Source organism: Rhinolophus sinicus, linkage group LG01 (genome assembly GCF_036562045.2).
Source record: "Rhinolophus sinicus isolate RSC01 linkage group LG01, ASM3656204v1, whole genome shotgun sequence".
Taxonomy (NCBI): Eukaryota; Metazoa; Chordata; class Mammalia; order Chiroptera; family Rhinolophidae; genus Rhinolophus; species Rhinolophus sinicus.
In genome coordinates, this window is record NC_133751.1 from 6,360,545 (window position 1) to 6,382,162 (window position 21,618).

At 43.3% G+C, this 21,618-nt stretch overlaps 1 protein-coding gene across 5 annotated transcripts in view; it reads left to right on the forward strand.

Annotated features, from left to right (window-relative positions):
- The first annotated feature begins 1,391 nt into the window (after nucleotides 1-1,391).
- The window catches only part of KCNJ6 (potassium inwardly rectifying channel subfamily J member 6), a 236,916-nt gene continuing 216,689 nt past the window's right edge, over nucleotides 1,392-21,618 (forward strand). Inside the window, exons 1-2 of one of the 5 annotated variants that reach the window (XM_074325373.1) lie at nucleotides 1,396-1,938; nucleotides 5,643-5,731. The gene's annotated coding sequence lies outside the window, so the exon portion shown is untranslated. Of the gene's footprint in view, nucleotides 1,939-4,053; nucleotides 4,256-5,642; nucleotides 5,732-21,618 lie in introns of those variants that run through there. The other 4 variants (XM_074325378.1, XM_074325384.1, XM_019730320.2 and 1 more) reach the window with 4 other exon arrangements.

Consider the following 21,618-nt stretch of genomic DNA (forward strand, 5'->3'; position numbering starts at 1 on the left):
GAGGGATTACAAGGGGCACGAGGAAACTTGTGGAAGCGATTGATACGTTCACTATCTTGATCGTGGTAATGGTGTCACAGGTATATCCGTGTCAAAACTAATCAAACTGTACACTTTGAATACATATAGTTTATTGTGTGTCCACACCCCAATTTCTTAAAAAGTGACAGAACAAAACCAAGTATATGCAGGGGGGGAAAGTGAAAAAAGTTTAAGAAGAGTCAGGAAGAAGCACTGTTTGTTCAGGAGTGGGTGGCTAGATGGATCTCTGAGGATTTGGAGATGAGTATTCTGCGTCTTGTGGAAGGAAAGCCACTTTACAAGGTGGCACATGAGCAGCCAGTTATTGAAAGGGTCATTACAAAATTATTAACTAATAATGTTCATTGCTCTTGGCAATGTAATTGTCAAGCCATTTATCTTTAGGGAAAAGATGGCATGAAAGAGTGAACTGCACAGAAGTAGAAGCAAGTTATGGGAAGGCTTTGGAAATGTGGAAATGTTGTTTGTGATGAACATAAGAAAAAGAAGGGGTGCAGAGGGGAACACTGTGGTATGCTTCCTGGAATAACAACGGAAAGCAAGTTAAAAATCAAAGGAGGGAGTAGGCGATTGTCCAAACCAGTACAGTCAACTTTGAACACAACATAGATTGTGCATGACAAAGGCCACAGTCCCATTCTCTGTCGCCAATGCCAGAGACGTCTCCAAAACAGAGACGTCAGGGTGGGGAGGGGGTACGGTAGCAGCGGGGACCCGGTTCCAGTTGCAGTGGACAGGACAGGCTGAATGGAGCCGCCAGCTGAGTCCTGACCCACGCAAGCAAAGCCCTGGGGCGCGGCACCTCCCCTCCCGCCCAGCCGCTCGCTGCGCCCCCTCCCGGTCACTTGGACAGTGCGCGCTCCAGCTCCTGCATCCTGGGCAGATCTGCTTCATTTCAGCCCAGAGGGAGACAGTGACAAGACCCTCTTTCTCCTAGTGTCACAAAACCTTAACGAAGTAGCCCCGCCAACCAGCAGCCCAAAACTGATCCCCAGCTTCGGCTCTTTCCTGCTTTCCAGGCTTTCCTCTGGGAATAAATTACTTAGTGCCAAGAGGGTAAAGGTGAGACCCAGAAGGCTAAACCCGAAGGTTCCCCCGGCACCGAGCGCCCTGCGTTTCCAGTTTCGTATCGGAGGGGCGGGAGTTGGCTGGGTTGTTTCCGCGCCAGCTCAGGTTTGGGGAGGGGTCGGTTGGAGTGCCCTCCTTCCCAGCCTGGTGCTCTCAGCACACCAATAAAGGTGAAGATGGGCGGCGGGTGGGTGTCTCCGGGTCTCGGGTTCCATCCCTCCCCGCCCCCGCCTCTCTGGAACGCGCTGTGTGGCCGCTTCTCTCCAGCATGCGGCGCTGCGCTCGCTTTTATCCCCGGAGCCGCGTCGGTTCTTGCGCTGACAGCGGGGCTCAGCCAGTCGGCTGGAATTGAGTAGCATTCACTGAATCTGCAGCTTTCATGACGTCTCCCTGCGTGGTCCATCACTTTTCTCCCAGCCGGGGATTTTTTTTCCGCCACTCTTGCCTTTTCCCCCTTTCCCTGTCCCTGCCCAAACCCACACCCCTCCGCCCCTCCTTTGGCCCCCGCGCCCACCCCTCCTCTCCGCTCTCGGCCAGAGGGAGCCAGTTTGAAGACGGCCGCACCTGGCCGGAGAGGTCGCGCGGGCGGAGGGGTGGGATCCGCGGGAAGCGAGCCCCAGAGCTGGATGCACCGCGAGGAGAATGGAGTCTCCTGACAGACTCCCGGGGCTGCTGTGAAATTTGACCATCTGATTCCAGGGCTGTTGTTTTTTTTTTCTTTTCTTTTTTTTTCTTCTCCTCGCCATCTATCGTGTAGTGAATGATTAAATCTTGCTCCGTTTCAAGAAAGGAGATCATGATTGAGTGAAATCACCCTGTCCGCAGCAGGTAAGCGGTGTGCTGAGTTGCTCGAAGGCGAGAAGCTGGCATCAATCTGGGCAAGACGTTCCCAGCCCTCGGGTCTCCACCACCCCCTCCCCAAGTCGCCGCTGCCGCTGCATGCATATCCACTCGAATGAGAAGCCAGATGCCCAAGTCAGGGGAAAGGGAGACGCCGATTACATAACAGAAGGGAAATCTGTTTCATACGGTTTTCATTAGCAACTGAAAACTCGCAAGGGGGGTGGGGAGAGGAGGGGTCTGCATGTCCTGGGCTCGCAGAAACCGTCAGTTATTGCAGACATCATTTCAACATCCTTTGGCAAAGATGAAATGAATGCACTGATTGACTGGCAGGGGCGGCTTGCGGTGTAGTCATTTACAGTTGGGAAAAGCCCATTGTCTTTGTGGAAAGCTGTATTCTTGTTCTTTGCATAGAGGAGAGAGAAAGAGAGAGAGAGAGAGAGAGAGAGAGAGAGAGAGAGAGAAAAGAGAAGTGAGAGAGAGAAGTGAGGTGTGGGGGGAGAAACAGACAGGCAGTGTGAAACAATAACTCGGAACTGTTCTCTGTCAATATAACAGACGTGTGATATGACGACTACGAGCAGGGAAGGGGAAGCTCTCCCTGGACGTAAACTGAATTATTTTGTAATCAGCAGTGGGGAAAAGCCTTCAGGTAAAATGAGATGTTTTTGGCATTTAGGGGGTTGGATGAATCCATTGATTTGCTTTTTCCTGGTATATTTTCATTTGCATCCAGACATTAAGCTTGGATTCGTTTTAACAGAAATAACATTAGTATCCCCAAAACCCAATAAAATCTTGGGTCAATCCACAGGTATATCTCTTGTACCAGGCTTAATGTGGAGAGGCTCTTAGGGAGGAAATGGATCTTAATAGAAACAGTCACAGAAATGGGGTGAGATTAGTGGAGAAACAAAATACCAGCATTTTCCAAAGAATCCCGCCTCCACTCCTAAAAAAGGAAGGGAGGGGGGCGAAACCTCGTGTTTGGGAATTAGAGATTCATTACATGTTTAGAGTGTCGCCTGCCTGCTTTTATGCAAAGTCGGCCAGTCCGAGGGAGCCCCACAGAACAGGACGCAATGCCACTTTCCAGCGAGCACCGTTCCCTGCCTACCTATCTTCTGCTGAGAAACCGAGGACGAGGATGCCCAGGAGCTGCTGAGAAAGAGAAAGGGGCTTGCTGCAGTCAGAGCTGAGCTAAGGAAGCTTCGCCCATTTTGCCCAGTGAGCTAGCGTCTCCATGGCGACTCAGGTGGGAGGGAAGAAGGCAGCTCCAGTTACACACACACACAAAAGTTGGACAAAACTTTCCCAGCTCCAGGCAAATAAATAAGCTAGCCGCGTGCCCTGTGGAAGGTCCCAGGGCATCGGCTCTGCCCAACTTCCTGTCAGCGACCAGCGAGGGGGCGCCTAGAACCGGCAGGTGCCCCGCAAACCTCCCAAAGTTGCCCGGGGGCCCGCTGACTCGGTTAGGGCCGCGGGTTCCGGATTCAGCACCAAGGCCAGAGCACGAGCGCTGGCGTTCCCCCTTCCTCCTGGTCCGCTGCCCCAGAAAGCAGTTAACTCCTTTGATCGCGGGAAGTCACTCACTTTCTGTAAAGGACCGATTCCCTTGCCCGTGCAGAATATGGGTATCTCATCCTCCACGGAATCGTGTGGGAAAGAGAAGCTTGCACGTCATCCATTCCACACATGGTGGGGCATCAGAGTAGCTATTCAGAATCAAGAACACCTAAGCAGCAAAAGATCTCAGATGAACTGAGAACGGAGAAAGATCTGTTCTTCGGGGTGAAAGCGGGACACACACACACACACACACACACACACACACACACACCACGGATCCGTCTCTAAGGAGAGTTGTCTAGTTTCAGCCTTTGGCTTCAAAAGCATGCATGCATTCCTCACCCTCTGCTCTTCTCTAACTTTTTATCTGAGGTAGATGGCAGAAACACACTGTGGGAGCACCCTGGTCAGTGAGACACCAGCCAGCCAAGTCCTGTCTAGGGGTCCTGAGACCCACCAGGGAGGGGGGAGGAGTTTACTCCTGGTCTGGACCAGACTCCTAAGCAGAGCTGCTGAGTTTCAGGAAAGGGAGGAAAGTGCGTTAGCGAGATGAGACCCACTGACTGTATCTTCAAGCCAGCATTTGAGCAGAGTGGCTAAATTTACAAGGTTGCCGCCATAGGAAATTGAGAGGAGAAGTCATTTTCTTAATAGAAGCAAAGAAGAAATTGTGCGACAGGGGTCAGTTTATTATCAGTCGAGTTCCATTTCGACATTCATACAGGGAACCCAGGTAAGTCCCTCCGGCGTCCTACCTTTCCCTTGGGCAAGGCTGGTCTCTGCCCTGCTCTCCTCATCTGGGGTAGCAGGTCCTCACAACCCCACCATATGGACTGATACTGATGAGGAAAAATAGTAGAGGAAGGTGACAGTCACATTTTGAGTAGAAAGCTTTTTAAAGTGGCATTCGGGTGTTCCAAGGCACAGTTTGAATTGCAGAGCCCAGTCAGGTTTGGCAACTAGTTGGAAATGCTCATAAAGCCTCTGAAATATCTCTGGCTGCTTTTCTCTGTTGAGGATGCACGTGTGTGGTCTTGAGCTGGTTCTGGTTTGTTATTTATGAAGGTAAACAAGATGTATCCTGGTTTTTCTTGCTGGGTAAGTTGGTGCTTTCCAAAGATGATGTGTATGCAGCACTCAGGATTTGGTTACAGCAGTGTGTTTATACCTTCTAGTCTTTTTTTTTTTTTTTTTTTTTTTTTTTTTTTTTTCATGATCACTAGTGAAGGCAGAAGCAGTCTGTTTCAAAACTGGGGAAAGAGTGAGCTATTACACTGTTTCTTACCTTTCAGTTCCTGATGAATATTGACAAGTTTATCTATGGTCTAATTTATAAAAGAGAACTGATGCAGTGTTAGGACTTAAACAAAGCACCTGTACCCTGGCTTTGCTCCATCTGATACCATCTGCAGAAGGGAAGTCGAGATTAGTTATGAAGATAAAGCCATACAAGAATATGGATTATTAGAAAAACAAAGTAATATATTTGTGAGTACTAAAGTTCAGTTTCTCTCATGAATTAAAAAAACAAAGGTGAGAATGTAAATAATCTAGGTATAGGAATTTGCTCAATCAATAACTTTTAGTTCTGGTAGATTCCATGCTTGTGTCCTCAGTGCTGATTTGCCAAACTATGACTTGCTTTCTTCCTCGGTGGTTAATTGCTGAGCAAAGTGTCAACACTTCCTTATGACAGCCTTCCTTATAATAGCATACTCCAAAATAATTGGTTTACCCATTTCAAATAAGATTTGTTAAGGAGAGCAACTTAAAATGTATCCCTGTACACTTGGAGCCATTTTTTGTATTTTTTAATGTAATACCTCATCCTGGTATTTCCTAACAGAAAAAAAAATTCACTTGTAAGACCCAGGTCTTTATTTACTACATAGAACTTAACACAGGTTGTTTCCTTTGAGTACACAAAAAGGCTTTCATTCACACTCATATTCCTCCCTATCTTCTCACAAACTATCTCTGCTTTACAGGATAAAAAGACAATAAGACATGAGAAACTTCAGAATAGCTGTTTAATAAACAATAGAAAAAAGTCATTATAGAGTAAAAATAAGTAAATAGAGTCTTATGGAAGTGTAACCCCATTCACTGATTTTTCACAGGTAGGAAGTGTTACATTCCTCAAGGGTTGAATGTTGATCATGTGAATCTCCATGAAAACAAGATAAACCCTTTTAATCAAAATGAGCAGGTAGGCAAGACAAAGCTCTTCTCTTTTTCACTAACTCTTGATTAATCAAATGATATGTAAGCACTATGTAGATTAATAGAGGAAATGGACCACAGAGTCAGAATAAGGGAAAGGAAGGAAGCTAGGGGAAATGACAGTTATTTATTTTTACCAGATTTAATGATGATACTTTCCAAACCAAGGTGTTTTGTGTGTTTTTTTAATTCATTGTATCAGAACTTTACAGTTGGTGGAATTAAGATGTTTGACCAAATTTGAATTTATAGCTTATTGAGATAGCATTTATTATTTCTTTTCTTTACTTTCTCTTTTTTAAAGATTTATATTAAAAAATATATATATATAGCTAACATACATTATATCAGTTTCAGGGGTACACCATAGTTATTTAACATCTATATACCTTAAGAAGTGATCACCGTAACCAGCAACCATCTGACACCGTACCAGCTGTCACAATATTATTGATTATGTTCCCCATGCTGCACATTACACCCTGTGACTTACTTGTTTTATACCTGGAAATATAAACCTCTTATTGCCCTTCATCTTTTCCCCTCCTTTTTAAATTTTCAATTACAGTTGACATTCAATATTATTTTATGTTAATTTCAAGTGTACAGCATAGTGGTTAGACATTTATATAATTTAAGAAGTGATCCCCCTGACTAGTCCAGTACCCACCTGGCACTATACATAGTTATTACCATATTATTGACTATACTCTCTATGCTTTACTTTACATCCCCATGACTGTTTTATAACTACCATTTTTACTTCTTAATTCCTTCACCTTTTTCACCCTGTCCCCTCACTCCCTTCTATCACCCCAATAAATGAAGTATCCATCTGACACCGTACATAGTTATTACAATATTATTGACTCTATTCCTTATGCTGTACCCTACATCCCCTTGACTACTTTGCAACAACCAATTAGTACTTCTGAATCCCTTCCCCTTTTCCAACACCCCTCCCATGTGGCAACCATCAAAATGTTTTTTATGAGTTTGCTTCTGTTTTGTTTCTTTATTTTGTTCTTTAGATTACACATATAAGTGAAATCACGTCGCATCTGTCTTTCTTTCTCTGTCTGACATACTCTATTCAGCACAACGCATTCCAGGTCCATCCATGCCACTGCAGACGGCAAGAACCCATTCCCTTCCATGGCTGAGCAATATTCCATTGTATATATATACGATCTCCTCTTTATCCATTCTTCCATCAATGGACACCCAGGCTACATCTTGGTTATTGTAAATCTTTTTCCATCTCTTTACTTTCAGTCTGTGTTGTCTTTCAGTCTAAAGTGAGTCTCTTGTAGGTAGCATATGTAAGGCTTTTGTTTTCTTATCCATTCATCCACCCTGTGTTTTTCATGGGAGCATTTAATCCATTTACATTGAAAGTAATTGTTGATAAATATGTAGTTATTGCCACTTTACTATTCTTTTTTTTATCTTATTTTTTTGTCTTAAAGGAGTCCCTCTAACATTCCTTGTAACACTGGTTTGGTGGTGATGAATTCCTTTAATTTTTTTCTTGTCTGGGAAGCTCTTTATCTGTCTTTCAATTTTATTTTTTTATTTTTATTTTTTATTAGTTTCAGGTGTACAGAACAATGTAATAGTTAGACATTTATACCCCTCACAAAGTGATAACCCCCCTACACCAATCTACTACCCCTCTGATGTCACATAGTTACATACAGCCTCACATTTCCACTGTCTCTATTCCTTATGCTCTACTCCACTTCTTGTGAATGGATATATATATATATATAATTATACTTGACATTCATTATTATTGTCCTTCAATTTTAAATGATAACCTTGCTGGGTAGAGCACTCTTGTTTGTAAGTCCATGCTTTTCATCACTTTGTATATTTCATGTCAATTCCTTCTGGCCTGCAAAGTTTCTGGAGAGAAATCAGCTGAAAATCTTATGGAAGCTTCCTTGTAAGTAACTAGTTGCCTTTCTCTTGCTGTTTTCAGGATTCTCTCTTTGTCTTTAACCTTTGCCATTTTAATTACAATGTGTCTTGGTGTGGGCCTGTTTGGGTTCATCTTGTCTAGGAATCTCTGCACTTCCTGGACTTGTATGTCTATTTCCTTTGCCAGGTTACAGAAGTTTTCAGTCATTATTTCTTTCTTTTTTTTTTTTTTTCATTATTTCTTCAAATAGGTTTTCAATTCCTTGATCTCTCTCTTCTCCTTCTGGTACCCCTATGATGTGAATGTTGGTACGCTTGATGTTGTCCCAGAGATCTCTTAAACTATCCTCATTTTTTTGGATCCTTTTTTATTTTTGCTGTTCTGATTGGGTGTTTTTTGCTACCTCATCTTCCAAATCACTAATTTGATCCTCTGCTTCATCTAGTCTGCTGGTGATTCCTTCTAGTTCATTCTTCATTTCAATTATTGTATTCTTCACTTCTGACTGGTTCTTTTTATGGTTTCTATGTCCTTTGTTATGCTTGATATCTCTTTGTTGAAGTTCCCACTGAGTTCTTTGAGCTTACTTATAACCACTGTTTTGAACTCTGTATCTGATAGGTTGCTTGCCTCCATTTTGTTTAGTTCTTTTTCTGGAGTTTTCTCCTATTCTTTCATTTGGGACATATTTTTTGTTTCCTCATTTAGATTGTCTCTCTGTGTTTGTTTCTATGTATTAGATATATCTGTAATGTCTCTTAGTCTTGTCAGGTAGCCTTATGTAGTAGGTGTCCTGTGGGGCCCAGTGTTACAGTCTCTCCATGGTCACATGCACTGGGTGCTCCAGGAGTGTCCTTTGTGTGGGTTGTGTGTGCCCTCCTGATATAGTTGAGCCTTGATTGCTATTGGCATGTCAGTGGGTGAGATTGACCCTCAGGCTGATTGGCTGTGGAGTTTGGCCACGTCTATAGCTTATGGGCTGATGTGTGCAGGGCTTACCCCACTGAGTGAGATCGATCCTGGTGGGGTCTGGTGCCTGTTCAGACCACCGTTCGTGTGTGCCACTTGTGGGGCCAAGTGAGTGTTTTTCTGCTGTGGTCTGAAGCCAACTTCCAAGTATGTTCGTTCTGGGGCCTCTTGGGAGGGGCTCTGGTGCAGGCGCAGGTCAGCCACTACTTGTGACTGGTAGGGAGGCTACCTAGTAGGAGCTAAAAAGCAATCTTAAGTTGTTCACTGCCAGTGCTGGACCTACAGGCACATGGGAGAGGCCATGCTGTGAACTGAGGATGGCTACCCCCAGTACCAGGCCTGAGTAGCTCCACAAAAAGCCAGGACACCCAAGGCCGACTCCCTTAAGGTTCAGCCACTGATAAAGCCTCATGGAATATGCAAGTTGGGTGAGGCAGAGTTTCAGGGAGTCACTAGAGAGGGAAGAGTGGTGTTCACCAGCTTAATGTAGATTCTGGTTTGGTGCCAGTGCTGAGCCTGGAGCTATTCAGCAAGTCTCAGCACACTAAGGCCAGTTGCCACCTGCCTGGGGCCTGAGGACTTTGTCAACTTTCCAAGAAAGTGTGCAATGCTGTCAGGGCTGCTGCTTGAGGAGAAAGTGCCTCCAGCATTGCGGCAGTTGGGTGGGGTGGGGTCCCAGTGAGTTAGCAGGGTGGAGCAACTGAGCTCAACAGACCAATCAGACTCATATTTGGCTGTTAGAGGAGAGCTCAACACAGGAAAGATGGCACGGGCCTGCCAGCTGTGTGGGAGAAAGACCCCACACAGGGAAAATGGTGACTGTCCTCAGCCTTCACCTCAAAACCACACACCTCAGTCTTACCCCCACATGTCTCCGACACCCACCCCCCCACCCACCCCGCAAATACCTGTCCCTCCACCAGAACCCAGGGTGAGTGCCTGCAAGCAAGTAAGCCTGTGTGCGGCCCTTTTAGAGGATGCTTGGATTTCTCCCAAGCCTTCTTTCCCACCTGATGGTCAGAGCCCCACTGTTTTTTCACAGCCAGATGTTGTGAGGGCTTCTCTTCCCAGCACCAGTACTCCGGGCTGGGGAGCCTGGTGTGGTCTCTTGTTTTCCTGGGGGAAGCCTTCATGGTTGAGATATGCTATCTTCCCATTTTCACCTGCCACAGGGAGGTTTGGGGCCAGCCTATTTTTAGTCTGCACCCCTTCTACATGTCTTGACATGGCTTCTACTTTATATCCTTAGTTATGAAACTTCTGTTCAGCTAGTCTTCAGAAGGTTCTCCAGGTTGATTATTCTATAATTTAGTTGTAATTTTGATGTGTTCACGGGATGAGGCAAACTCAGCGTTTATCTATTCTACCATATTGGATCTCTCCTCTTTCCTTTATTTTCAATAATTGTTATTTAAGTGCCAAAAGAGAATTGATTCATCTGGATTTTTATAAAATTATTAAATTTGGTAATATGGACAAAAGGGGAATTGGTAGTTAAGATGAAAAATCATCAAGATACTTGCGTTGAATTAAGGTTCTTTTTAGTTGTAGTTAAAGTGTTTAGGAAGATAGAAAAATTAAATGAAGTCATTTGGGATAAAAATACATTTTAATGTGTATTTTAAATAATTCGTTCTAGAAATAATTAAGATCCTGTAGAAAGAAAGATCATCATAATTGCAGTCAGTGTTTTAATGGTATTCTGACTCTCCTCTGATAAAAATACTATAATATACACCTACTTGATATCATTGTACTAGCACTAATTAATAACACAAAGTAATCTTCCTCAAATGAAGAAGAACATTGTCATTTTAAAAAGAATATTCAGTATTTCCTAAACTGTCACTTTGGTCTAATCTTACTTGTTAATCAATTCTAGGTATTCATTTATTTATTTAATACTGAATTGAATAGTTACTTAAACAGACTCTCAAAGGATGATTCTGCTCAGCGCATAATTTTCAAATGGCCATTCAAAGCTCTGTTTTGTCCAGATGCATTAAGACCATCAAGCAACTTTCTTACTTACAATGTATGAAGTTAGCCTTAAATTTTAATCAAGTGGCTATTGAATTCATGTCCTTATAGATGAATACAGGTCAGATTAATCCCAATAACCCCTTCAGTCTCACGTTTCACATTTCCTGTCTACGGCTCTGCTTAGGACCAGGGAGCACACAGTACTGGTGGTTCTTTCAGTGATTACTTCCAGAGATGTGGTTGCTGGAATGAAAACTTTACAAAAGGAACTAGCCAGTGAGTCTATGGATAAAATGATCCATGTCCTTGCCAACAATTGTTTTGTGGGACTAAATCTGAACATAGTATCTGCGATGCAAGAGACAAATCTATAAATTAAGTTTGAGTCCTGGTGCTGTAGCAGTTTCCTCTTTAAGCTTACAGACATCCACTTTTATCCTACCCAGAGTGAGAACTGATTGTTTTTTTAATGATGTGTTGTATCTTCCTCATATCATCTAATAGAAGTGTATGTGAGTGGAACATTCTTGGGAAGCACTGCTTGGTGATTAAGGCCACAGGCTGTGGTGTCTAAGTAGTAACCGCATTTGCACGGAGCTCTAGGTGTATCTGTCAGCCTTTGCTGAGTGTGGTGTGCTAACAGCCATCCCAATAGCTCAGTGGCTTACAAAATAAAGAGTTGTTTCTTCTTCACGCTACATGCCTTTACTGGTCAGCTGTGGCTGTACCCCCACCCTCGAGTCTTCTTCCTTCTGGGATCCAGGCTGAAGGACCAGTCTGATCAGGGGCATTCCATGCCAGTGTCAGAGAGAAAGAAGAATGCCAAATTAGAACTAGCTCTTAAAAGTCCTGCTCAGAAATGGCACAGGTTATCCACTCACATTCCGTTGACCAAAAGCAAGTCATGTCACACCGATACCAATGGTCAATGAAATGGAGATGCATATTTTTCTCACAGTGAGGTACTGCAAGTCATATAGCAACAGGCAGAGAAATATAATCTTCCAGAGAGGGAAGTGAATAATTGGGGACCGTTATATAATCCACTACACTAACTGTGTGTCATTTATCAACCTTAAGCTCTGGGCTTGCTTATCTCTAAAATAAAAAATAGTAGTCATTACATGTACCCCAGAGATGTTATAAGGATTAATGTGATAATGTAAGATTCTTAGCACAATGTCCAGCACAAAGTAGGCACTTTATAAATAGTAGATGCTATTATTCATTTGTTACAACGTATTAAGTTCCGTCCTCAGTGAAGCTATGCAGACTGTGTTAATTAGATAGCTGCTACAACTGAAAATCCGTAAATCTCAGCAGTTTAGTAAAATAGAAGATTATTTCTCATTCCTATAAATCCAATTGGCTGATTCCATACAGAGACCCAGGTTGATGGACACTTTATCATCTCTAACACTTGGTTTTCGTGATCTCCTGAGTGTTGATATCCAATCGGCAGATACAGGCAGAGAGGGAGTAGATGATTATCCAAGAGATTTTTTTTTTTATGATCCAGGCCCAAAAGTAATTATATCACTTCTACCCATATTCTATGGTCATACCTAACTGTAAGAATAGCTGGAAAATGTTGTTTAGTGCTGTGCCCAAGAGGAAGGGAATGGGTAAGGTGAATACACTTGAGTCTTTGGCATAGACATCCAATGTTAAACATGCCTGTCTGGCTTCCCAATGTAAATGTCCGGCATCAAAGAAATACAGCTAGTATGGACCACAAATACAGCTAGAGTGGGGGCCGAGCAGGTGATGTGTCCCAGTGGTGAAAAGGTCCCTGATGGAAACTGTATATTGTTGAGCCCTGGAATCATTCTTCCGTGGTGCATTTTAAAAAAATAAATTCATTGGGATCTTCTTTTGACTTTTGGAGTGGGTGTGTTTGATTCTTACAAAAGAGATGCAAATACATATTGTTTAACTGCTGGTGGCTGAACCATTAGACACAGAGAAGAGCCAACTTCATAACCCATGTTCAAGAGCAAGTTGCTAATCTTGACAGTTACACCCACATCATGTCTGAGCGTGCTGAGGAATTAGATGCTGTCCCCCAATATCTAGTACTTGCTGTTGACTAGCAATCTGCATGTTGTTTTGAGTTGCATAACTCTCTATAGGTTAGACACACGCTCTAAGTTTAGGTTGAATTAATCTAACAGTAGTCTGTGTTCTCCTAAAAATAGACCACGTAATCTGCAAGTAGTCTTAGAGAACTCCTTCCTGCCTCAAGAAAAGCAGGTACCCTTGGAAACTAAACTCTATACCTTTTCACTAGAACAGAGAAAGACCAGCCTTAATGACAAACTTACAATCTAGAAAAGAGAAATATCAGGGGGAAATAGAAGAGAAGCTACGAGACAAAGAGTCGGGAGAAACATGGTGGTGATCCATCATGTTATATCTCTCTGATGTCATTCCCTCTCAACCGGGGCCCCAAAGTCACGGTGCATTGATGCAGAGCACAAGGTTCCCAACCTGAAGTAGTGAACACCTACCACACCTGCCACTAATATGATGCCTTAATCCTTCTATGGGGCAGTTTTCCTGGATTTGAGTACTCTGGAACATTTTGAATATCTTGCCATTCCACAGTGAATAATGGTCTATAGTGGAACTTCTGTTTAATGAAGAGAGTCTCAGCCAGTGAATACCCTAAAGGTATATCTACCTTCTTGAATTTTCATCAGCCCTCCTGGGGTGACCAGAACCACTGCAGTCACAGTGCAGCATATGAAGAGAAAAGACACCAGGAGGAAGGCAAAGAAACTATTACAGATGTGCTGTCCTGCAAGGGATTCCTTCACTGACAAGGAGGTTAATTAAGTGGCCTCCTTTTTATCAGCAGTTGAGGACTGTTAAGCCCCATGCCAGCATCCTCGTGTCTCCTTTCTGGCCACAGGTGGGTCTCTGTTGGGCAGAAGGAAACATCAGAGCTGACAGAAGTCAACCTATGTCAGTGATTCCCAACGTGTGTCCCCAAGCCAGCAGCAACAGCATCACCAGGGAAAATGGTGACACATGCAAATTGTCAAGCCTGCCTCACACCCAGTGAATCAGAAACTCTGGGAGTGTGCCGACCATCTGCATATCACCACCAGGGATTTTGATGTACATCAAAGTTCAAGAACCACTAGCTTAGGTTTTCCTCAGATCTGCTCTGAGGAGGAACTCTGAGGGAGCTGCCCAACTCACCGGCTTCTCATAGTGAAGCCCTCCAAGCGTGTGCATTTGAGAGCCACACAAAGCCACAGCTGGAGATGGAATGCCTGTCTTTAACTTCCACTGCAGAAGCAGAGCTCACCTGGACTCAATGCCTAGGGGAAAAGACAGAAACCAAAAGGCTTTTGTTGCAACAGATAAAATATGCACCATCACACTAAGTGGCAAAGGTTTTGGGCACAAAGCAAGGGCTTCTCAGTTGCCCTCATTGTAGAAATTAACTGCTTAGTCTTTTGGAATTCCAGTTAATCCATCCAGAAGTTTTAATTCTTATTTTAATTTAATAGATTCATGTATTATCCTTTAAATAAAAGACACTGTCAGTGAAATAATAATGGTATACTCTGGAGAAAAACCACATTACAAAAATTGAATAGAGGGCTTATGATGGCACACTGTCATGCAGTCAAGTGAAGAATAATTATAGTTACATAATGTTCACTTTTACTTAAAACATCTCTTGACCATCTGCATATTTCCAGAACTTGACCTTTAATAGTGACAGCCTGTATTATCATGGCTCCTTGGACCAGTCAGTCAACAAATCTTTAAATGGATCTACTAAGTAAAGAAGATAGAAAGGGAAACAGAGAAAAATGTCCTGATTCCACCCTAAGGGGCATTAGAGTTTAAGGAAATAAGAGTATCAATGCAACAATAATGTACCAAACAAAAAAGCATAGCATTAAACAAGAGAGTTTAAGTAACAGAGAGGAAACGTGATAAGGGCTGGTGTCAGTAGGAAGCATCTGAGAAAATGGTAGATTAAGGAATCTTGGAGGAAGAGTAGCCTTTTGATCGGGGAAGGGGGAGGAGAGGGCTTTCCAAATGAGGAATCCACCTGCATCCAGGCAGTATTGACAATGAGGGTTGGTCAGGCAGGGCTATGGAGAAAACGGAAAGCCATGCATTGGCATGAAACTGGAGGTCATAGATCTTTGAGCAGTAACTGCTTTGATTGGGAGCAAGCAGAAAGAGACACAGAGATTTTCATTTGGCAGCCATGGGCAAGGCAGCCTTGAGAGGGTACAGTGGGATCAGGAGACAGCTGGCTGCTGACAGAAGGGGAAGAAGACCAAAGCTCGCTCAGAGTAGTAAACTGATCCCGCTTTAGTGCCTCCAGTGGTGTTGAAATCACTCATGAACTGAGACACCCGGCTGGTGATGGATTCAGCCCAAAGAAAGCTCTAACATCACACCCCTTGAGCAAGAGGGACCGCATGTGGCCATGGTGCAGGTGTGGAGTGTTGAGGTCGTTCTAGTAAACAAATAACATGGTGGGGAGACAGCCGAGTGATCACTACAACAGCGAGTTATGGCTGGGGCGAGAGCAGTGGCTTCACGTGCAAGCAATAGGCGGCAGCATTTCAGAGCACGTCTTTGGGGATTTCTTTCCTGACACTGTGGGGACAAGTAGGCCCAGGGGTACGAATGGGGTATTGTTAATCCTGAAGATGACGGGACCATTTTGTTTTGTGGTACAGAGCAGAGAGAGGAGACAGGACTCCTTTCTCATTGGCAAAAACAATGTTGCTTGGTATTCGTCTCAGTCATTGGTGGGTGTCACAGATGTCTATGCTCGTGGAGAGCACTCACGTAGCCTCACGGAAGTCACTAGGGTTTAGCCTGACCCTGAACAGCGTGAATGGAGGAAACATGGAGTCTCGGGTGAATCCTCTCAAGACCCACCACTAACCCAGAGCTCCCACTGAGCTGCCACCGAAGAGAAAATATAAAACTACATGGATCCACATTAATCTGAAAGCGCCTCAGTGGCGTGGCCATTCAGGACAATGTGAGGTGTGGGTCAGATCTAGAACTGCCAAATAAGTGAAGATCATTTTCACAACACCTCAACATCATAAAAATAATGAGCTGAAATACCTTGTTCTCGCTGAACTTTATTTGTCAGGAAAATAGTTTATTGGGTGTGGCCCATGGAGATAAGAGTCTTGATTCTCTGTTCCTGTTGTGTGTATAAGGGGCGTTTATTTTAAATGAGCAATGCTGACTCTTTGGTGACACTTGGCTGTCATGGAGAGAACAAAGAGATTATGCTGGGCTCTGGGGAGTCATGGCTTTATGTGGGGCTATCGGATCAGAAAGTACATCTTGCCTGAAAATTTCTGGCTGTAAATAATCACCAATAACACTGAAGTCATCCACAGTAGCCCACCATAAAGTGGGTAAAACCTGGATTTGGGGGCAATTGATAGAAAAGATGACATTGTGGTTATACTGTGTTTCCCCAAAAATAAGACCTAGCTGAACAATCAGCTCTAATGCATCTTTTGGAACAAAATTAATATAAGACCCAGTATTATAGTATAGTATAGTATAGTATAGTATAGTATAGTATAGTATAGTATAGTATAGTATAGTGTAGTATAGTATAGTATAGTATATTACCCAGTCTTATATTATTGCAAAATAAGACCGGGTCTTATATTAATTTTTGCTCCAAAAGATGTATTAGAGCTGGTTGTCTGGCTAGGTCTTATTTTCAGGGAAACATGGTAGGGACAAAACTAGTCTGGGATAGAGTAACTTAATTAAAATCTACTGATCATTTTCAAATTTTTGTCCCTGAGTTAATAAGATTTTCTTAAAATAAGCAGTTGTTAAAGTATATTAGACCTTTTGTGGTTATCCCCAACCAATCCAAAACAGATTGTCCTTTTATTGCAAAAGGAGTGTCCAGAGGCCATTAGCACTGAGGATGGACCCTGAGTGTCCTCGTGTGAAATCATAGTCCTCATTCAGCTTCTCAAGCTCTGGCAACATGCAAGTATTGTTCTAGTTCTTTCCTTTCTTCACGGAAGGAATCTGGACTCAGGTTACTTCTTTCCTTATTAAAGTTCCAGATGAGCTAGAATAAAGCAACACTGGATCCATGGAAGGCCATACACACAGCAGTCACCTAAGTGACAATCCCTCCATACCCATCCTGGCTTCTTCCCATGCCTGGTTTCAGAAGCAAGGGACCTGGTTCAGTCATTTGTGCCTCATAGTCTAACCACAAAACAGATCAAATCGCTCTGTGCCCTTACAGCACCCCCAACATTTCATAAAGGACCAATTACATGAGAAAAAAAGGAGAGAGAGAGAGAGAGCAATCCCACTGAGTTGACAAAGAAAGGGAAAACGCTGAGTAGGGCCTTGAAGCCCTTAGCCCCAAGAGAAGGATCTCGGACAGTGGGTAGGGGAAAGGATAGAAATTTCTAATAAGAGAGAGAAAATGGGCCTGAGGTATATGCAAGAGGGCCTCGCTGAAATCAGAGCTTCTGACACCCTAGAATCTCTTTAAAAGGAAGGGAGGGTAATTCCTTTGCTGTCATCTCAAAGAAATCAAAAGGATACACTAGGTGACTCCTAAGCTAAATGTCCGGGTCACAAAATTTGAGAGGCCAATTAGAGCCTATTTGAAATTTTCACAAAAATTCAAGGTCCTGTTCCCAGGCTTGAGCTGTCTCCCTCTCACGGTGGCTGCTCTTCCGTGGGCCTTGTCGTGCAGCCACGGTGCCAGCTGGTGTGTGCCTACAGCTGCCAGGCTCCAACCACTTTGCCAACACGAACTAGGCTTAGAAATCACTGCACCCCCTTTTGTTTCTCCCCATGGATTTCGTGGAAGAGCCATTCAATAAACGGTGTTTGAATAACATTTCTCTAATGCCTAACATGTTCTGATTCCCGTAAAGCTATTAGAAACTATTAAAATTATTTTTAAATGGCTTTCTTTAGAAAATGAATACAGACTATATTAGTCAAGCAGTCAAATTATAGCCATCTCTAAAAGTTGAGCAAAGACCCAACGAACAAGAAATAAAACACACCAATTCCGTATATGGAGGTCAGAGGGGAGATGCAAAAGAAAGGGCGTTTTTCTTCTCTCACAAACATGTACTAGTGAAACATCTATTTCAGGTGTCACTCACACACAGTATTTGAATGAAGGAGTAAAAGGCAGAACTGTGTGTTTCAGATGGGACAAGGCAGTAACATTCACTTTCCTGAACCATGTAAAAATTAGAGCTCCGTCATTTCCAGGTGGTTGGTTTCTGACATGTCTGTGTTGGTGTTTTCCTCTGGTTGCTTTAAAGACCTTCAAAACCGAAGCCTTGTGCCACTAGCTGTAACCACAGGTCCTTTCCTGAAACCTGAGAGATGGGCGTCACGCTGTTCTGTGGAGTGAGCTATGACAGACTATAAACTAGAGCTGTGACAGCTACAATATAGGGATAAATCTGGAAATAAACGCATTAAACGAGTAAGCTGTTTTCTCTATCCTTTGCTTCTAAGAGGATATGGAAAATTATAATCAATTTAATGATTTTATACTGTTTTAAAATGGCAATCATATATGTTACTTCAGGAGGCAGGTGTTACTTAGAGCTTGATTTGTGGGACTTTGAAGAAGAAATAAGTTTCAGCATAGAAGAATGACCCAGATACACCAAGGACACCCACACCCTCAAAGGCTGAACTATGTCCGGCCCGGCACACTCACCACCTTCGGGAAATGAGCTCATGATTTTGGAAAAATCTTTCACAACTGAATTTGAAATCCTAGGGTGTCATTTTGTTTACTCCTGAGTTGAAAAGATAATCCCAATCATTCAATGAAACCAGACCACCCCATTCCTGAGGCGGTTTTTAATCACCCAAATTCTATAGCAAAGTCAATACTGAATCTTGTGAGTACAGATGAGTTTCAAAATGTCTCTGGGCTTGTGTGTGTGGATGGGAGAGCCCTCCACATTTATGGAGTCATAGAATGCACGTGTAGCTTTCATCCCAGTGGCACTTGCAAATCCACCCTACTGTCACTTCCACCAACGGATTATAGAAAAAGTGCAATGTGGGCATAGCCTGACTTCTGGAAACCCATCTTCTCTTTCTCTGAGATAACTTACTTTTAAAGTAAGCTGCCAATTGTAACTGTCCAATTGTTTTAACATTTCAACAAAGCAAGGAATGTTTGTAGCTAATTCCAAAAAGTTAATAGATTTTGGCATTAATGAAGCCTGTAGTCATATAGCTTGACTAAAGACAATAAAATACAGTCAATTTATTTTACCTGAGAATTTCTCATTTATTTGTTATGCAATTAAGCTATACTGAAGGTAGAAAAGGGTGAAATTTCAAATAAGCCAAAGAAAAGTGAGTGGGGAGGCCACACTAAGCTGGAAAGAAAGAAGGAAAGAGAGAGGAAGAGAAGGAAGGAAACAATATATACAATAAATATATGGGTTTACTTATGCTTTTTAACTAAAACCAGATTGTCTTATATACACTATTCTGTTGCCTTGTTTTTTGGGTTTTTTTTAACCTGATAATTCATCATCAACTTCTTTCCAACTCAGTAACTGTGGGTGGTTGTAGATTTCTTTGGCCTCATTTCCTTCTTTTGTGGGCCTCGCGCCCCAGAATTCATCCCCTCACCCAGAGACCCTGGCTGTTCCACGAACATGATACCGTGTTTCCCCGAAAATAAGACCTAACCAGAAAATAAGCCCTAGCATGATTTTTCAGGATGACATCCCCTGGACATAAGCTCTAATGCGTCTTTTGGAGCAAAAATTAATATAAGACCCGGTCTTATTTTCAGGGAAACATGGTAGGTACTCACTTCATCCAGTCCTCGTAATTCCCTGTTTCCTCCCCTGGGAATGTCCTCCCTACATATTTCCCTTTCTTCCTTCAAGTCCTTACACAACTGCCGCCTTCTAAAGGAGGGCTTCCTTTACCACCCTCCATAAGTCTGTGGTCACGCGGACCCTCTGCCCCTCTCTGACATACCCTCCTTCCCTGAGTTAATCTCCTCCATAGTATTTGTTACCTTCTAACGTGCTACATAAAGTAGATGCTGATTTTGATTATTTTCTGTCTCCTGAAATAGAAAGTAAGCTTCCCAGGGGTAGTTTTTTTTTTCATGGTTGTATTTGTCAGGGTTCTTTAGAGAAACAGAACCAAAAGGAAATAGCTGTCGATAGCTATCTAGGTATATCTGTAGAGATAGAGATAGATGAAGAGATGCAGTTATTGAGGCTGAGAAGTCCCACAATGTGCCAACTGCGAGCTGTCCAGGTCGATAGACCTGGGAGCCAGGGAATCCAATGCTGTAAATCCCAGTGAACAGGAGATGGCCTGAGATGTCCCAGCTCAATCCACGAGGCAGGAGAAGAGAGGAAAATGCCTCCATCCTCCACCTTCTGTCCTATTCAGGCCTTCAAGTGACTGGATGATCCCCACATGGGGAAGGCAATCTGCTTCACTCAGTCCAATTCAAATGCTAATTTCTTCCCTAAACACCCTCATGGACACACCCAGAAGTATTTCCTCTGATCACCCCATGGGGTGCCAACCTGACCTGTAATTAACCATTGCAATGGTGTGTGCCTCACATCACAAACATTGCCCAGAGCACAGTAGGTACTCAACATTGTTGAGCACCTATAGAATATCATTGTGATGGCTGTACTGTAAGCAATTCTGAAACATGCTTACCGTGTATGTACAACATCCTTTGTTTTGGACATTTAGTTGTTTTCCTACTTGGTTGTTGTCAACACTGCTGTCACAAGCCTCCTACGCACATTGTATCTTTGTACACACCATGTCAGAATGGCTCTTTAGTATACAGTATTATAAATGTAATTGCTGGGTAAAAGAGTAGGCACCTTTTGAAAGCTCTTGTTACACTTCACCAAACCGCCGTCCCAGAAGGCAACACGTATTTACATTCCACCGCCGCCCAATGAAAGGGCTCTAATCCACTGACCCACTGACCACATAAGCAACCTAAATGGATGCAAAGCAGTTTAAAGAAACTGAATCGGTCCTTCTCAGCTGTGAGAAGCTGTACCCACTTGAGCCACTCAGCTGCACACTCCAGGCCAATTATAAAGGAGGAATTAACATCAGACATTGGGCAAAAAACGTTCCTGTGGTAGAAATCATATGATACAAGTTTTCAGAAATAAAACCCCAGTCATTCAGCCAATTGATTCTTACAAGAACCCAGTAAGAAAGGGTACACACTGCCATTGTCCCATTTAGTAGATGGTAAACCAAAGGCCAGGTTCACATCGTGCAAACTAACCAGGGTTTGTAATCAGTCAGGAGTCCCGACATCTGGCCGTGAACTCTTCCCACCTCTGCTCTTTGAACATTCTCCCAGACTTTATTAAGATTCACTCTTCAATCAGTGTTCACGCTGTCTGCCTGTATCCAAGGTGTGTTCTGTTGAAGAGATTTTAAGAGTTGGTAAAACTGTGGCAGTATATTAGCTTCTTGAAATACTATTATACATTTTAGACTTAAGGGCAGGGGAGAGAAGGGAGTTGGGAGGACAGAGGGAGAGGGGGAGGGGGAGGGGAGGTGGGGAGGGGGAGGGAGAGGGAGAGGGACAGGGACAGGGAGAGGGACAGGGAGAGGGACAGGGAGAGGGACAGGGAGAGGGACAGGGAGAGGGACAGGGAATAATCCAGCTAAGGGCTGTTTCCTTAACAATAGCCTTTGTAGTCTGCTTGGCCATAGCTCAAGGCCCAAAGAGTTCTTCCCTCTGAGTTCACAAACTATTATTAGTTTCACATGTGCAAGAATATCATTGAAGAGATGCCATGATTTCTACTGAGATTATACACAAAAGATAAAGATCTCTTCATCTTGCACAGCCTTCCACCTCTCCCCAAAGACATCTCAGCATAACATTTCTCAGTAGATGGAATCATCTCTCCCTTTATTATCAGATTCCCCTTAAA